We start from the raw sequence: 6,824 nt of genomic DNA on the forward strand, positions 1-6,824 counted from the left end.
TTACCTTAAAAAGTGTGGGTCAAAGTGTAGACTAGAAGATAGCAACATTGGAACATTGAAAGAGGCAAGCAAAAGGAATTAAAACAAATGGCACAACAGAGAACGATAGAAGTACTTGAAAAACAGACATTGCTTGTTTCAATATAGAGTTCACGTGTCTCAACATTTGATACAACTGTGCTAAAACTTCTACAATTGGTCACCTTTACAACAAAGTGGTATGCTTTTAAAATACAAATCTTGCCAACAATGTATAGTGATATCGGGCCTACAGACTTAATGACACGTAATGCCTTGGACGGTGGCTAAGTAAACTGCCTAACTATTTTGAGCTTACAATAGTACTGTCATTTAAGGCATGTTAGGGGCGGGTTGATGACTAGAAGTCAGATAAGTCATAGTCGTAGTCAAGCATGTTGGAGTCAAATAAGTTGGCTCTTTGGCACTCACAGTGGACGGTTGAAAATTCATCGAGCCCATAATGACATGAACGATGCTAATTTTAAGTCAAAAATGACTTGAACAATGCTACTGTCACATTGAAGATCACAGACAGGCCAAATCGTTTGGTTGTAAGTTGCTATGGTGGCATGCGTAGTTAGAAGCTTGAGTGTATCTAGGTGCCAACTCCTAGTGTCAGCTAACTTGTTCCTCATCAAGAAGCCTCGCAACTTGCTGAGGAAGAGAAGGAATTTGCTCCATAGATGTATTGAAACTTTTGAATGAAAAAGAAGTTTTGAATATTGGCTATGCAACAATGCCTTTCTAAAGACTATTGTTGGAAGCAAAATCATGTCACCTTCTGCGGGTTTACAAGAGACCTGCACTTCCAGCTTCTATGTGTCCTGCACTTCTTGTTGCCGTTCGGCATTGGTGGCACGAGCAGCGATAGATGCGATCGAGGGAGGAGCAATTAGAGGGGTGGTGGAAGGGCAGCATGGTTACAGCGCAAACCATGCAAGAAGCGAAAAAAGATTGGGTTGCAATGACATTGTGGTACTTGATCTTGGGCCACCAATTATGCAAAGTGTTGGGTGCCCACACTTGCATTGCCGATAATCTGGTCCTAGGCATCCACTTTGCAATGCCGCCAATTGATGCTAGAGGCTATTGTAGCGTCACATTGGCCATGCACAAGTCTTCCATCTCCATGCATAGCCTCACCTTCTCTATCAGTAGCTCCATTACTTAATTCAGAGTGGATAGGTTCCGAGATCATATGTGAGTTTGAGGCATGGAGGGGGTGGAACAGGTGTAGCTTGGACCAGAGGTGGGGTGGAGGGTGTTGTTCTCTAAGTCATCAGAGCAGTAGTCACCACATCTAGAGGCTCGGGGTCACCTAAAGCCAGGATTTTGCAAGCTTGCAACTTAATGCACATCACATAGAGTTGCTATTTGATGTTTTCCATTATCTTCCACATTTTCTCCTCTTCTTTAACCTGCTCTGTATTTGTCTCCTTGAAGTGCATCTTCTTCACCATGAGTAGATCCCTAACGATGTCATAGTTCTTTTGGAGGACAATGATGTACTCTTATAGCAACTGGACCTCTAAGGGTTCCATGGATGCTCCTTAGCCATGTCAACCAGAAGTATAAGGGCATTGATATGGCCCGATTCTTCACTAATGGGCACTTTGCCCTTGAGTTGGACTAAGGCAACTCTGGTTCCAACTACTCATGGGGATGAAGCAATGTAGTAGTTGCTCATTGCCGAGAGGAGTGCTGCCTATTGTAGCCACCTCGTTGACCACGTCTTGTTGCATGGTCGGGCTAAAGATGTGTTCTAGGGAGGCACATTGCTACACTCCCTATATTGGCATCCGGTTCCACCGACTAGTGCACAATCCTTGTCAGATTGGTGAACAATTGTGCATCCATTCGAATGGATGTATCAAACGGGTCGGCATATGCTTTGACCTATGCCTCAAGGAACTACACTTGGGTTTGGGACTCTACACTAGTTCTTAAGCTCATCAGGCATTCTGCGGTGTTCATGCTTGTGGCTACTTATGCATTTTGAAGAGTCATCACTTCATTTTGCAGAGTTGCTTGATCCATGCTCACAGTGCTCCTCAGCTTCCTTTGCCATGTCAACGAGGATGGAACATAGGTGTGCAACCACCTCTTGTATGTGTGTGATCTCTGGTAGACCTTTCACTTTGAGTAACAGAGTGAGGTAGTCGGCACTTTATCAAGCTACCACACGATTGACCAAGGGCACCACCAAGGATAACTACAGCTCTTCTTTGGACCATTGCTAGTTGGAGACTTTCAACGCATCCAAGGCCGTTATTTTGAGCTTGTTAGATGTGCTCAGCAAAGTTGGAGCCACAGGGCATAGAGGAGTAGCTAACACAATCAGTAGGGTAGTCACAAGCACCAAGGTCAAACAAATGATAGTAGTGGGAGGAATTGAAGGCATAGGTCGCAGAGGAGTTGCAATCACAACTAGCAAGGGACTCATATATATAGAGGTTAAAGTGAGTGTAGACTCAATGGGCACAGTGTATGTTGTCTTGGTCGGCAGACTACGCTTGGCCATTTCATTTGGTGTAGAGTCGAATGACTCACTAATCACTGTGTGTTGGGCTGCTTCCTTAGCTACCTATCGGAATAGGTGCCCCCTTCTCTTCTTTGCCACGATTTTTGAGATTCTGATGTTAGGACCATCTTTGGTAGCTAGTTGCAATAGGTCCTCGAGATTTAATAGCCATGGCTGAGGCACATTCCCTTAGTAAAATAAGAGAACAAAAAAAAACTATCCTATGTGGTAACGGTTGTTGACCTTGTTCAGTCACATGATTTGGTTGTGCAACCTGTCAAAAAAGTTATGTGTACACCAGCTTCTTCCCTCTATTGGCTTGAATCAGCCATCGTATGGCTACATTCAAGATGTTCATTGATGTTCTATTTTGGAGCCAGACAAGATTTAGGAAGAAGCGATAGCAAGGGATTAGATAATTAGGAAGCTGGTCATTGAGAAGCAATTCATTGCTATCCTTCATGCCGAACAGTCCATCCATCTCCACGGGTGATATCTCTTTCTTCCCATCAAGGGGATGCGTCAATTTTACGAGCAAAAACCTATGAGCAGGTTTATTTGAGCGTGTTTTTCAAGAGATTTAAAAAATTGTATTTCTTTAGGAAACATGGTTTTTACACTTTTATTTTCACTAGAACTAGATTCCTTTATCATAAAAATATACATACTAGTCACTCATTCATTTTTACATAACATAAATTTTCTTATTCATAGACATCCCTTTGAACCAGGTTTGTACCCCTGTTATTACCTTAAAAAAGTATTGAAAAATAATTCCATTAAGAAACATCCCTTATAATCACTCTCAGTGTAATAATATTATACATATATAATTACTCATTAAACACATTTATATCAATATGACAAGATATTTCTAGCATTTTTATAGCATAAATAACAATATATTTTTGGATATGTTTCTAAATAAGTTTAAATTATTATAAATAAGTATTAACTTGGGCTTATATATCACTCTCATAGAATACATGTAATATTTAATACTATAGATGCAAGATTTTTCCAAAATATAACCCCATATATGTGCTCAAATGGGGTTTTTCAATCAATTTGAGTGGTTGAATGACTATATTTGGGCATTGGATGTGAAAGTTATGTCACTTTTAAAAGTGTTGTCCAAGGAAGAGCGAAACTACCTTGGAAGACCTACTTCAAAGAGGTTTCGTCCGCAAAACGACCTTGATGGCTTGTTTCAATGAGGTTTCTTTGGAGGAATGCTTTCATGAAGATAGGTTGAGAGAGGGTTTTCAATGTCACCCCCTATGAAGGAAAAAATGTAAGAAGGATCATAAGGGAATTTTCATAGAGAAGTCTACTCCACATGTGGGTTTCTTCAAAATCCATCCTGTTATGTTACTCACCCCATTCCCAAAGATTCATGTAAAGATTTGTGTATAAAATAGGAATTTCTATAATACTTTGCATATTTCTAAGTGAAACTATGTTTTCTTTTGATCCATTTTTGCCATATTTATACATAGTTGGAAGCTTTTTTTCCCCCTTCGCTCGGATGCTCGGAAGATTTTGCTCGAAAAATGGTCGTCCCCCTAAGACATCAGCAACCATGTGCATGATTTGTATGACAAAAAACCCCCTATGAGCCCTAAATTTGACATCGTGCAACCACAGTTCCAAGTTCTGGTCACACGATGTCAAATTTAAAGCTTGCAGGGGGTTTTTTGTCATACAAGTCATGCACATGGTTGCTGATGTCTCAGTGGCCTCCCAAATATGATTTTTTAAACATATTATTTTTCATCTGTGAAAAAACTCTAAAACTAATTGTATTCCCTATGCCTGAATAAAAACCATAAACTAGTTATTTTCCCTATATTACAAAACCATAACCCTAATTGTTTCCACAAATGAAGTGGTAGGGGCAAGTGGCAAGTGGCAAGTGGCAGTGGCAGGATGTCCTAGGCTTAAAATCATAAAATTTGGTTGGGTTTTGTACCCTAAACCCTATTTTTTATTCCCTAAATCATATTTGGAGGCCACTGAGACATCGGCAACCATGTGCATGATTTGTATGCAAAAAAACCCCTGCAAATCCTAAATTTGACGTCATGCAACTAGAGCCCAGTTTTCGCACGATGTCAAATTTAGGGTTTGCAGGGGTTTTTTTGCATACAAATCATGCACATGGTTGCCGATGTCTCAGTGGCCTTCCAAATATGCTTTTTTAAACATATTATTTTTCTATGTTACAAAACCATAACCTTAATTTTTTCCACAAATGGAGTGGCAAGGGCAAGTGGTAGTGGCAGGATGTCTTGGGTTTAAAAGTTTTGTACCCTAAACCCTTTTTTTTTTCCCCCTACCAGTTGAAGACAAAGCAATGATTTTTGTTGCTAAAACGGAACCTAGAATTATACTGATGATTTTGAATCACATGATGAAGCTGGCAAAGCTACATACCTTTTCTACCTCATTGCGGACTGCGTTAACTACAGTGTCCAACTGGACTCCCTTTTGTGGTTGGTCCTTGAACTTCATGATGGCTTGAGGTGCCAGCTTATTCATCTCTCTCTCTCTGAATAATTTCCTCTGCAAATTCATGAACTACTCATCGGACATGTCATACTCTAGTGAGGCATCCTCGATTGCCTTCTGTGTTAGTTGGATTGCCTCCAGATCAATGACACTTGAGTCATCGAAGCATGCAATCTCATCGATTGCTAGATTGACTGGAGCATCAAAGTCAATGACATCATTAAAGGTGTCATTTGAGAGCTGACATAGCACCTCATCCTCTCGCCGGTTTCTTCCATCACTTCCAATAGGGTAAGGTATTCCTCATCCTCAATCCTAATTGGATCAACCGAAGCGAGGTGTGGCTTGGTTGCTACCTCATCTGGATTACAGGTGGAGGATGGATATACACAAGTCAGATATGATGATAAGATGGCCTCGCTTTCAACTTGCTCCTCAGCTAGGTTGATAGTATTCTCCTCAGGATCCAGGTCTACGTTTATGTCATCTCCTCCACCACTTGTTGATGGACCTGCTCCACCACTTGTGGATGCAGAAGGATCCTCGAGATGCTCACAAACATCCTCATCAAATTTGCTAGTTGCAAGGAGAGCGGTAAGAGCTACATCTCTCTTGATCAAATGAATTGGGGAAGATGAATCATCCTCGATGAGAATAGCATACTCACGGAGAGAGATAGGGACATTATCCATGGCCCTACCTAGTGTCTTCTTGAAGTTAGCGCTCTGATCAAAAGAGCTCAAAATATCCAATGAAACCCATTCTTTGGTGAGAGGAGTGTGAGAGGAGTTAGCAATTGTGACAGATTGCCCATGGATATTAATGCTTGAAAGATTTTATACAAGACAGCAACCCCAAAGGTGCTGAGTATGGAAAAAATGGAAAAGGCTGAAAGAAGAACTAGCCTATTCCAGAGAAACCTAGCTCACTGCCTAGGGGATCTCTGGAACTAGGGCTAACAGCCAATTGGGGGGACTATACAGCCAGCGAATCCCTTGCGGAGTGAAGATGTGGAAAACACCTGTAGGCCAAGCCTTGCAAAAGAGAGCACGCCTCTCCATAGTCGCCCTAGAGCCCAGAGTTCCATGCTCTCAGGTGGACCATAGAGTGTAAATGATATCCTCCCAGATGGCAACTAGGGTAGCCGAGGGTGGAACCAGGTGCTCACCCACCACAAGACTACAACGGGGCACCCAAATGTTCCAAGCCGTGATGCTGGCTACCACCTCCCAAACACTATCCTCCTTAGGAGAAGGAGAAGCTAGGCTGTCAGCTGCCTCATGGAGTGCAATCCTTTGAATGCTCTGACCCTGTATCCGGTAGGATGGGGAGATCCCATGAATCTGAAATGTGTGTCCTCCCTCTGTCAACCAAGCCACCATCCCCCAAGTGTAGTCTCTATGAAGACTCTGTAATTGTGTCATAATCTTAAGGGCTCTCATCCAGATCCTTGCTATGCTATGGTAGCTCCATAAGCAATGTGGGATAGTCTCTAGGACACCCTCGGAGCAGCAATGGCACTGCCACTCCACTCGCATCTGCTCCAACCATGGTTCGATGGGCAAGCCTCCATGGGCGGCCAGCTAGAAGAAGTATGAGATCTTCATAGGCTGCAAGCTGGACCACAACCACGTCCAGAACTTGGAGCACACCTCCCGGGGCACTCTTTGAGTCACCCGATGTCTCTCCCTCGAGGGGGGTCCACCTCGACAAATCCATCTGAAGCCTCCTGCCAATCCGGGTGGTGTAGGAAAAGAAGGGCACCTCATCC

This window comes from Dipteris shenzhenensis, chromosome 32 (genome assembly GCF_047967505.1).
Source record: "Dipteris shenzhenensis isolate YYH24624 ecotype China chromosome 32, Dip_SZ_1.0, whole genome shotgun sequence".
Lineage (NCBI taxonomy): Eukaryota > Viridiplantae > Streptophyta > Polypodiopsida > Gleicheniales > Dipteridaceae > Dipteris > Dipteris shenzhenensis.